The 12,500-nt window shown below is 47.4% G+C and overlaps 1 protein-coding gene and 1 long non-coding RNA gene across 2 annotated transcripts in view; both read left to right on the forward strand.

Annotated features, from left to right (window-relative positions):
* Nucleotides 1–12,500, forward strand: part of lama2 (laminin, alpha 2) — a 441,866-nt gene that overhangs the window by 202,836 nt on the left and 226,530 nt on the right. The gene's annotated exons all lie outside the window — the stretch shown is intronic.
* On the forward strand, nucleotides 5,936–7,383 carry LOC134469490 (uncharacterized). The gene is made up of 3 exons (XR_010038994.1): nucleotides 5,936–6,253; nucleotides 6,342–6,411; nucleotides 7,228–7,383. It is a non-coding gene; the product is annotated as an uncharacterized LOC134469490 (long non-coding RNA).

Here is a 12,500-nt window from a genome sequence, read left to right on the forward strand (position 1 = left end):
CTCTCTCTCGATGCCACTCACTTGCTCTTCTCTCACTAACGTGCACCATTCTCTTCTCTCTTCCTCTTTCTGTCTGACTTTGTCTGTCTCTTCTCTCTCCCTCTATTATTCTGCCGCTTCCCTCTTTCCATCTCTCCCTCCATCTGTCTCTCTCTCTCTCTCTCTGTGTCTGTCTGTCTCTCTCTCTCTCTCTCTCTCTCTCTCTCTCTCTCTCTCTCTCTCTCTCTCTCTCTCTCTCTCTCTTTCTGTCTCTGTTAAAATGCTGAATAGAAAATGGCTGATTACAAGAACATACACCTTAGCGTAATGTGTTAATGATGAATGAGGATATGAAACCAGCATTGAGAGCCTTATAGATCTACACTTAATCCAGAAGTGAGAACATTTTTTGAGAGACATTTTTTGCATGGAAAGAAAACCCTTTTCACACATTTTGCTATTGCTTTTAGGGTGTGTTCTCATTTTGTTTTTTACTTTTTTTTTGGAAGGGCGGCTCTATCAAAGATTTGATGCATCATTTTCAAAGCAAGTGTTTATTCTTGGTTTTGAATGTTGGAATAAGAAGGGTTTCAAAACACTTACCACCTTTGTGAGACTGGTTAAAGTGAGAATACAAATGGAGATTCATTTCTACAGGTCTATTAAGAATGATGACGCTTTTGAATGTATTGTGTCATAATAAAGTTTTGTGCTCATTGCCTGATGCAAAGTGTGAGTGAAATTTGTATTAACTGTTGTAAGCTCACCTGCCTTCGGGTGGTGGAGGAAGAATTTCATGAAGCATTTTATAAAATACTTCTCTCTCTCTCTCTCTCTCTCTCTCTCTCTCAGTGTGTGTCTTCTATCTATCTATCTATCTATCTATCTATCTATCTATCTATCTATCTATCTATCTATCTATCTATCTATCTATCTACGTATTTACATATCTGTCTCTTTCTTTCCCATTCACTCAATTGTCTATCTATCTATCTATCTATCTATCTATCTATCTATCTATCTATCTATCTATCTATCTATCTATCTATCTATCTATCTATCTATCTATCTATCTGCCTCACCCACTCAATTGTCAATGAATATTTTGCACCAGATATCTGCTGTTCCCAGCTCAGTCTTCCGCATGTCCATTTCCTCTCCTCCGCCACAACATGTCCATTTCCTCTCCTCCGCCAACATGTCCATTTCCTCTCCTCCGCCACAACCAGGGCTCTAAATTAACACACGCCAACACGCCAAACACGGGTGAAAATTAATTTTGGCTAGTAGAAAAAAATACCTACCCGCCAATTTGGCTAGTAGCGCCGGAGTACAGTAAATTATGAACGGTAAACATCTGGGTTATGTATATAACCCCAGTTCCCTGAGAAGGGACCAGACCTATTACTCATGGGACATGATCGACCTTGGTTGATCCACGAAGCATTTTTTATATCTTTAATCAAGCCGAATGGCAGATGGCTGTGTCAGTCAAGCTAGGGTCCGCCCACCGGCGGCGGCTATTACTGCACTGACGCCCATCTCACTTCCTCTTTCGCTGCTGAGCCCCTCAGCAGAGACGCCGTGTGCTCAACCTAGTAATAGGTCTGGTCCCTTCTCAGGGAACTGGGGTTATATACATAACCCAGATGTTCCCTATCGCAGGAACTGCGACCTATTACTCATGGGACCGTCTCCAATCCCGCACACGACGTGGCTATGCAGAGGGCACCATTCGGAATACGGTGCAGTGAGGGCCCCGCAACTTCCCAGGGCAGGGCCCCACCACCACCAGAACCACACACACAGTATGCCAACGCCCAGCTATAGGGGAGCGACAGGTAGTGGTGCGACTACACAGAGGCCAAACCTCCCCGTTGCCAGCAGTTAACACAGCCCGTGGGGCAGAGGGTCAGCCACCTCCCACATGAAGAATCAAACAAAAGAGTGGAGAAACTCCACCCTGTCGCCCTCCATATGTCAAACACACATCCATCTGTATATGGGCCAAGACAACGACACCCCCCTCGTAGAGTGTGCACACAGACCCACTGGGGGTGCCAAAGGAGTCCTCTGTAGACAAACTCAGTAGCCTCCACCCATACGCGGCTGGAGCTCTGGAGCTGGGGCTGGGGCAGGTAGAGACCCAGTCTCTTTTTGGAGAAGTCAATGAGCAGGACTTGACTCCACGGCGAGTCGGAGAGGACTGGAGCCCAGGTCGAGCGAGCCCTAAGCCTGGCTGGAGCTCTGAAGCTGAAGCTGGGGCCAACCAAATATGCCAACTTACGCCTGAAGTGGGCCTTACCTCCCGAGGCTGCCTCATGACAAATACATAGCAGAGTGCAGCACCTAAACCCTGTGTGCCATCCAAACACAAGCGGAGGGCACGCACAGGGCAAAGCTCATGTAAATAAACCCCCAAGAACAACCCAATGGGGGGGAGTGAAGAGACCAGCTAAACAAGGAGCTGACATTAGGCATAAGGCTGTGTCCACTGCGGGGTGGGAAAGCCGCATTCTGGCGTAACACCACCGCACCATCCTCCGCAGAGAAGCGCGGGCAGGCCGGATGTACCAACAGCGCATGTACAGTATGTCACTGAGGCGCTAGGCCAAGGACAACATCACCAACAATACTGTCTCACATGCCAATTTCTTTCTTTTATTTATGCATTTATTTTATTCTCAATGGCTGAGTTAGGCCCGCAGTGCCGTCATCATCAAAGAGGGCGGTACAGAGGTAACAGGGAATGAGTGGCAGAGAGAGAGACAGGGGAGGAGCAACAAACTGACCCAGGTCGGTAAAACGTAAGAGTGCTCAACCATGTAGGACATGGTAGGGCCCAATAATTATGTTTGAGGGAAAGCAGCTTGACACATGCTGACGAGAGAAGCCCAAACTGGGGGTCCACTCGTGCCCGTAGAATTTTCAGCAGGCCCCATGCCGACAAAGGCCCGGGTGGGGCACGCCATATGCCCATCATGACACGTGTCACCAGGGGATGCGAACACAGAGTTGCACACCCAAACCCAGAATGACATGTTGAGACTGCCGCCACATACAGTGTAATTGTCAAGGCTGCCATCGCTTGGTCCAAAAGATGCCGGGGAAAGCCAAGAGTGCCGGCAACAGGACACTAAAAGGAGTCGGGCCCCAGGTAGCGCATCACACCAACAAACATGTCACGCCAGCGCAGAAAGCAGGAGGGCAGACAGAGCCCTGGAATTCTGGAGAGCCCCTGCCACCTCACCAGACAGGCCGACATCCGATAGTTACAGCCTCTCCGAGGCCAGGCCACTAGTGCCGGCCGTGGCCATGCTATCTCCCCGTCGACCAGCCTCAGTAAGTCCTAGCACAGTGGGATCACCTATGGCGGGCCCACTGCCAAACAGCAGAAATCGAGAAAGCATGACTGGGCAGCTCCAGCTGGAGCCACCAGAATACATATAATCCTCATGCACCCTGGCCAGGAGCAAAGGGAGAAGGACAGTTGGGGAAACCATAAAGTGTCCCAAGGTCCAGGGCTATGCCAAGGCAGCCACTCCCCGGGGACGATTATCCCCCTGGGAAAGCTCACAAAGGGCAATGCACAGTTAGCCATATCACAAACGGGTCGATGTTGGCCCTGCCAACTGAGATCAGAATGTTCTCCCCCACCTTTGTACGCAGAAGCCATGCTGCTGCATGAAGGTAGCCCCTGAAAGCAATGCCACATAGAACAGGGGCAGGGAATGTACTCCATCGTGCACGGTGATGCATGCCAGTGATGTTCAACCTATGGGCCGGGGCCCATTGGGGGGCCCTGAAGGTGTACCAAGTGGGCCTTGAAATAATATTCCAAAAACCACAATCACATTATGGTGTGTGTTGCTGCTGATTTATGTGAGTTTTATTTGTATTCGGGTCCGAGGTGGGCCCCGAACCTTTGTGACAAGTTCGAGTGGGCCCCAAGTTGGGAAAGGTTGGGAACCCCTGATGCATGTAATCGCCAAAGTGTCGTCTGATCCAACCTACACAGGAAGGGGCGAAAGCCTAGCAGCACTGTGAGGAGCCCAAACACCTTGACATGTAGTTTGGCTTGGCTGGCGGGCCAAAAGCCATTGACCACCATGCTGTGACCGATCCGTGGTGGATGCATAAGGTGCCATGGTTAACCGGCCCCCCACCACACTGACAAGCACTCAGGGGTCTACCAAACCCCTGTGCCTGTCCCTGCTTGGGTAGAAATACTGAGAAGTGCGTCAGACCCGAAAAAGCCCCAGTCACAATAAGCACATTGGCAAGGGCACCACTGCCGCGCCAAGCATGCCCAATAACTACAGGGACAACTGTGTTGTCCCCGGCCAACCCAGGGAGAACAGGCTGAGTGACATCAGTAAACTGTTCATGCGCTCCAGGTACAGTAGGGGATGCGGGCCCTTAGAAATAGGGGCCAGTCAGACTGAGGAATACAACCGGCTGGGCCAGGAGAAGAAACCTCTGAATGACTCATAATAATAAGCAATATTATGATTAGCTCGGCCATCATAATAATAATCATTGTTATCATTATTATTATTATTATTGGTATTACCATTCTTGTAATTATTATTATCATTAATAATAATAATAAATCCCGACCTCTCCCAATGGGTCAATGATGGCATAAAGAGAGGTGGACGGTCTGGGCTGTAACACCGCTATAACAGGCAATACCAAGCACGTGAACACGCACGAGAGAGCGAGCGAGCGCGCCGAGCTCCACTCCAAAGCATGACTAGAACTCCTAGGATGCAAACGCAGAAAGACCTGTGTCTGACATGGTTGGGTATATATGTGAAATGGGCAGACGTCAGATCCATAATGACGACCCAGTCATTAATTGGCAAGTACACTCGACGAAAATACGCATGTGGAGTGGACACAGAACAGAGCAGTCCCCGATGCAAGACCACAAGGCAAGACAGAGGCTGGCGTGAAAACCCATGTGCGTGAATGACAGCAAAATAGGCAGCTGGCATAAAGTAGCCCCCGTTGCGCAGCCACCAGACATCTGGAGAGCGCACACGGAGACGGGGCGAACCCAATTACGCACGCATTGCCATTGAACCAGTACAGAATGTAAGGCCCCAGTGTCAATGCAAAACGCAGGAATATCCTGCGTCGGACAAGAACAGACATAGTGCGCCAGGCAGACGTCAGTATCAAGAAATATAATACAACACAGAACCGGGCGAATGCACCCGACAAAACGATGTGGAGTGAGCATTCTACATTCCCGAGATTTCAGTCACTTTATTTACCCTCAGAGGGAAAACAAGTATAACTTTGCCCGGTATGCCGTAAATTGAGGCTCGGGCACCAGCTTTCGGTCGTGTTAACAATTGTAAATAGTATTGCTAGCCAGCAGTCGAAGCAAAACCATTGCGCGCTCCCGCGCGTCGTTATCTGCCTGGCCAAGCTGTGTATGAAGCCCGTCCAGTGGGCGCAAGAGCCAGACACGGAGATAAGCGCGCGAACAGTGCGCGCCTCGTCTCGTGACTGTACACAAAACGCAGGGAGTTCTCCCCTGTGCCAACCCCATAACAGTAGCACGACCCTCCATATAGCAGAATGAGAGCGCGTTATAAGTCTGGTTTCCCGTTGCAGAGGCCCACGAGAGCGCGGGATAGTTCTACTTTATTTAAATTGATTAATTAATTCAGACCTGTGCCAAGGTGAAGCGCTGCGTCTCCACTCCCTTTATAGCCGAGATTAGGGAGGGTGAAATGTTTGGATGTCCTGCACAGAGGCTCCTCAGAGCGGCAGTGCAAGATAGGTAGCCTACCTTTAAGGCATTCACAGATAGTCGTGCAATCACAGACCGTACATGGGGGGAGAACAACATTTTATTTCACAACTGACCATCAGAAGGGACCGTGCAAACCATCAGTGTGCAAACAGATCAATTTGTTTATTTGATGTGTATGTAGCATGATGGATATGTGGTTGTGCGCCTTTAACGCACGGCAGGTGTCTGCTGGTGCGTTAGCGCGTCAGGTGATGTTTACGCACCAATTGCCGGTGCCGAAATCTCTTTAAAAAGAGGGCCCAAGCCACTGCAAAGGCGCCGGCATGTTTGTGGCAGGTTCGCCTGTGTTTCCATGTTCAATCGGGAGTTCGAGCTTCACTGAAATTATGTTGTTCATGTGGAGTATCGAGTACTGCCCGAGTGGTTTCTCGTGGCTTTAAGAGCTAAGACTGACGAAGTCTCCAGCTGGATTGCTGGCTTGATCCACTCGCGCTGAGTGCCCTGGTATGTAGCCTGGTGTTTCACCATGTTAGATTTTGGTCTATATTAAATGCATTTGTAGGCCTACGTTTCTTACTGCGTGTCTTACCAGGTAAAGGACTGAATGTGGTCGCGGTTTCCCCCCTGCCGCGGTTGGAAGTGTGTGTGTCTCATCGGTCGGGGTAGGTAGCCTAACAATCATTTCTCCAGATTGCTACCTGTGTCGTGCATGGTCTTAGTCATGTGTTCTGTCTGTCACTTTCTGTGTGTATGCGCGCCGGTGTTTGCGTGCTCGCGCGATTCGGTGTGATCCTGTGATTGGGAAATTGGGTCTAACCCATCGATCACCAGAGGACCTCTGGTAGTGGTCATTGTGTGTCGTCGGGACGACGACAAAAATAGCCGGGGAATATGTAGCATGATGGATATGTGGTTGTGCGCCTTTAACGCACGGCAGGTGTCTGCTGGTGCGTTAGCGCGTCAGGTGATGTTTACGCACCAATTGCCGGTGCCGAAATCTCTTTAAAAAGAGGGCCCAAGCCACTGCAAAGGCGCCGGCATGTTTGTGGCAGGTTCGCCTGTGTTTCCATGTTCAATCGGGAGTTCGAGCTTCACTGAAATTATGTTGTTCATGTGGAGTATCGAGTACTGCCCGAGTGGTTTCTCGTGGCTTTAAGAGCTAAGACTGACGAAGTCTCCAGCTGGATTGCTGGCTTGATCCACTCGCGCTGAGTGCCCTGGTATGTAGCCTGGTGTTTCACCATGTTAGATTTTGGTCTATATTAAATGCATTTGTAGGCCTACGTTTCTTACTGCGTGTCTTACCAGGTAAAGGACTGAATGTGGTCGCGGTTTCCCCCCCTGCCGTGGTTGGAAGTGTGTATGTGTGTCTCGTCGGTCGGGGTAGGTAGCCTAACAATCACTTCCCCATTTGATTGCTACCTCTGCCGTGCATTGTCTTAGTCATGTGTTCTGTCTGTCACTTTCTGTGTGTGCAGGTGTTGACCCCTTCGTCGATGTAGCTGTTTGACGCGGCGGGCTGCTGTTTAGTTTGGGTAGACTGAACTGATAAGATACGCCGAGTGCTTGGGTGTGCGTAACGTGGTTGGAACTGGTTGTGTGAGTGGGGTTGCGTGCCTGTTTAACGAGTTTTGTTTTGATTTTAATGCGCTCTGAACGAGTGTAGCCTACCCCCTGTCCTGTATTGTGGTTAACTGTGTTTTGTTTGTTATTTTTCTGATTCTATGTAATTGACCACACTGGTGCCCAGTCGTTTCCCATTCCCTGGATAACCCATCTCCCCTGAGCTTCCTGGTTGCAGTGGCGTGTAGTGCAAGGTGCCCTTGGTGCCATAGCGTGAATTGGTTGCAGTCTCAACGGTGTGGGTTGATCTGTGTGTCCTTAACTAGCTAGCCTGTTTGCTGTGCATTGGGGTGGTTACGGTACTTTATATTTAATTAGAGGCTCAGGGGGTATGGGCATTCTGTGGTCATCGGGGATAACAGACCAGTGATGGTGTGAATTTTGTCGCTGTACTGTATTTGTTTCTGTTCTGTTTGTGTATGTCCTATCCCAACTGTCTGGGTTACTGAACCCCTTTTTACACACTAATTATATATTTTTATAAGAACTGGAAATAATAAAAATAAGAGAATCAACTGTTGCCCTGCCTTCTGTCTCTGCCTTTTAAAACGAACCTGTTGTGCCTGTTACTATTCAATACTCTGGGTGGCGAAATTCCCCCAGTGGCGTAGTCGTGCAATTCCATGCAAATATAATAGTAATTAATTTTTGGGTTAATTGTCATAATTCGGTCCACCTTACTACATGTATATGACATGTGTTCGGGCAACATTGGGCGAACCAGGTGCTTATGTGAACATACAGTGGGTCACAAGTGTGTGGCACTGGGTGTGTCCTTACGGTGTACAACGGGGACCATGGGACAAAACGTGCCAGTGGTCCCACATACAGTAGAGGTCGGCGTAATCCAGCTTGTGTTCGGTAGACGTCCCCGTCCGTCCATACATGCGACAAAGCCCCAGGCTGCTGCTCACAGGGCTAGTATAGGTCCGAGTCTAATCGGCCTACGAGCCCAACTTACCTGTGTCAACACTTCCATGCGCCCAGTACAAGTAGTCAAACCACCCGTCAGAGCCATGCTACAGGGCGGGGGAGAGGCTAAAAGCCTAACTGAGCTAGCAGCGCGCGCCATGGGCTAGAAGGGGGTACACAAGCCGGTCAGGGAGGGGTCGGAACTCAGGGGCTCGAGGAGCTAGCTGGCTAACCGGCAGGTTAACACGCTCGACTGGCCTAGCAGACGGGTAGAGACGGCGCCTGCATTGAGGATAATTCCGTTGCTGAGACGCTCTCTCAGCGTGCCTAGGGGAACGCAGACCAAACACGAAACAGGGTCCTTCCCTTTGGGAAAGCGGCTGTATCGTGTTCTCCCCTCAGGGAGGCGCGTGCGACCCAAGGCCCCCTCCATAGATGTTCGTATCTCGAGGACATCTGAAAATCCTGTAAATAAAAACATCTGAAACGACAGAGAAAACAAGTTAAGAATCGCGTGGGCACTCTTAGCTGGCGTACACCGGCTATTACGAGTAATACGCCACACGGAAATTCATTAACAAATAGCAACATTGTATATTTTAACAATGTCGTAACAGTGATACTTTACGTGGACCTTTCCCGGCGAAGCAAGAAAAGAGGAAGTGAGATGGGCGTCAGTGCAGTAATAGCCGCCGCCGGTGGGCGGACCCTAGCTTGACTGACACAGCCATCTGCCATTCGGCTTGATTAAAGATATAAAAAATGCTTCGTGGATCAACCAAGGTCGATCATGTCCCATGAGTAATAGGTCGCAGTTCCTGCGATAGGGAACCTCTGCTCTGACGAACGTTAGACGGCGAGATTTCCTACATTACCCATGGACACTAGCGTCACGACGTAGCCTCCCACCGTGGGCTTTCCAGTGCAGCGAGCGGCAACTCCATGCTGTTGCGCGCGCCAGGATTGAAAACATTTCAGACGACCAGCCTTCTGTCAGCTAAACTGCGCTCACACTTTTCTGACAGGCAGCTCTCCTCCTAAGCTCTCGTCGCTTTCGCTACAACCTGTTTTAACGTCACTACTGCTATTATTAGCCTACTATATGAACCTTGCTGTAATAGGCTGCATTTTTGAAGCAGCGAGGCCCTGACCGTTTCAATGACAGGACTAACGCAGATTATGCATATAGCTACTTCTGCTCTGTAGGCTATGTTTTGTGCGAGTGATGAGAATGTGGCGGGGGTTAGAGCAAGGTTCTGTGTGTTGGTGAATGCTAGTAGTAATTGTAACCGTAATAATAGTGACGTTAAAAAATGAGTGGTTGTGGAACGAAATAGCGACAAGGGCAGAGGAGGAGAGCTGACTGTCAGAGTAGTGTGACCGTAGCTGTCAGTTCAGTTGTCTTCTGAAATGTTCCGAGTCCTGGCGCAACTAAGTTGGAAAGCCCACGCCATCGGAAAGAAAAAAAGCAGCCAACGACGAAGCTGTGGAAGTAACAAAGGAAGCGAAGATTCCCGAGATATTATTTACTTTTAGTTAAACTAGGCTTCTTGTCATTTTGTTGCGCTCCTCCTCTCTCCTCTCCTTTCCCTTTCATCTCTTCTCCTTCCTTGGGGTGTGCGTATGTGAGGTTTTGAAGTGTTTGGCTGTGTGCTTGGTTACTGTATGTTAAAGGTCTGTTATGTGAGTGGCTTGTGTGATGTGATTCAGCTGTTTCCAGAGGAATTGAACAAAAACTAATCAAATTGATTAGGCCTAAGTAATGAAAGTAAAAAAATAAAGCAGAAGTTAAAAAAAAATAAAAAAAATATATAGTAGCCTATAATATAATATGCTTATTATGTAGGCATATAGTAGCCTATGCAGGCCTAGTGTATCTGTGTTGTAGAAATAGTTGAACTAATGCATAGTTTATTTTGGCGAGATTAAAAAAAATGGCTAGTTGAACTTCTGTTTGGCTGGTAAGAAAAAATGTCCACTAGCCAAATTGGCTGGTGGTGGAAAAAGTTAATTTAGAGCCCTGGCTACAACTGTAGAGTAGACCTGCTGTTTCTTGGTTTTTATGTTGGCCAAAAGGCATTACTGGTACTGTATATACACCAAGAAATGTAAGGCTACATGTAGCTCCACTTTGTTGACCAGAGCCTGAGTGGAATTGAAGCATGTGGCATGTGTCAGTCTGTACTGTCATCTGTGCGTCACTCATGTTCCAACAGGCATTGAAAAAAAAGGCCACATACATACACGGTACAGCCATCAACGCCGAAGCTGTTACTCTGTCAGTCAAACAGAGAACTCGAGTGGAACACAATGACGAGGCAGGAAATAAGAAAGACTATGAGTGAAGAGAGGGACAGAAAAATGACTGGGAGCACGAGCAAAAGAGAGAATGAAGTGAGACAACTTCTATGTGGCAATGAAAAAGGAAAAAAAGAACCAAAGAAAGATAGTTGTAAAGAAAGAAAGAAACAAAGAGAAAAAGAAAGAGAACGTGCTGATTTCCGATCTCCTATCCCCGAACCCATCCTCAAGAAGACCGGGAAAATAATGCGAACAACAATAAAAACAAAACAAACAAACAAAAAAGAGGGAATGATGTTTCTAGTGCTTTAACTCTCTCTATACACGTTCGTATATCTTACTATTCGATCTATTACTACCATTGTTTACCCTGCCATTCAGGGTGAGGGTTTGAATTTGACAGCTTAAGTACTCAGGCAGTGTAGGCTACCTGTTTACCACAATGACAATAACATAAAGAAAGAAAGAAAGAAAGAAAGAAAGAAAGAAAGAAAGAAAGAAAGAAAGAAAGAAAGATAGACTCAGAGGTCACCCCCCCCCCCCCCCCTGCAACTGTCCAATTTGCCTTGTTACCTTACTATTATGTAATGTTGCTTCTATTACCTTGTGTTTGACAATGTTGTCAGTGGTGCAACTGTACACTGCACCTTGAGGTCTTTTGTTTACTTTTTTGCTACTTTTTAATGCATTGCCCTCTTCTTTACTCTTTGAAGGAAAATGCTATCAGTGTTGCAACTGTACACTGTGCCTCACCCTGTTCTTGTTTAAATTGCTCCTTGTAAGTCGCTTTGAACAAAGGCGTCTGCTAAATACTAATGTAATGTAATGTAATGTAATCTATAAAATAGTGGCACTGGCTGTCGTTTTGCCGCCCTGACGTGTGTTTCTGCTGACCCTCACATTTTATTTCATTTGCCCTTTCCCTCACGGGCGTAGGCAGAAATAATAAAACAGGTGGGCCCAGAAAAAATCAAATCGGACGGGCCCAACCTGAAAGCGTGTTGGTAGATATTATAATACCACGCTCAAAAATGATTTGACTTTGAAATTGAAATCATTGAAATCCCAGAAGATTAATCAGACTTTTGACAAAATGATTAATTATCGCTCAGTGCTATGCCACTAATTATAGTTCAATGAGGCAACAGTTGACTGTCAAGTGTGAATGGGACGGGCCTGGATGTCATGAGGGCGGGCCCAGGCCCACCCATGGCTACGCCTACGCTTTCCCTCATCTCAGGATGACAGGATGGGATTGACAGATAGCTCCACAGACATCATATATGAAGACTAGATGCGTCGTCCGCGTTCCCGTCATGCAAGCCGAACGTCCGCGCATGGCGGCCATGTTAAAGCAGCCTTCTGGCTCAACCAGTTGCAGTGAGTTTTTGGTGTTGTATACTCTTCAGATGGCCATAATTCCCTCAAATTTATATCGATTTTCGAAAGGGTTGTTTTTTTATACAGTATAAAAAATTCCAAACGAAAGTATATGTTGATACTGCTTAGTGATGAATATTCACAATATTATTATATTATATTACATTATATTATTATGTGCATAGGTCTAAAATCATGTATAATATAGTTCAGTAGGCTTATTCATGTAATTAAATAGATCCCATAAACAAATGCACAACGTAATCTTTTATATTTTCAGTAAAATAACAAATAAACGTTCACTTGTAGTAGGCCTATATGCTTCGGTTTCGACAGCTCCACCTTGTGTTCAAAATGAGTCGTGACGCTAAAGCCATCCAGATAGAATGAACCTGTTGCGCTGTACATCTCTCTTCCAGTACGTCATCTCTGTCGTCTTTAATTTGGTGCAATGAATATATCCATGCCGTCAACGTAATGCACAGCAATGGTTAAAATGTGTATTTGCTGTAGGTCTATCTAAATGTTTGGACAA

Source organism: Engraulis encrasicolus, chromosome 18, assembly GCF_034702125.1.
Source record: "Engraulis encrasicolus isolate BLACKSEA-1 chromosome 18, IST_EnEncr_1.0, whole genome shotgun sequence".
NCBI lineage: Eukaryota > Metazoa > Chordata > Actinopteri > Clupeiformes > Engraulidae > Engraulis > Engraulis encrasicolus.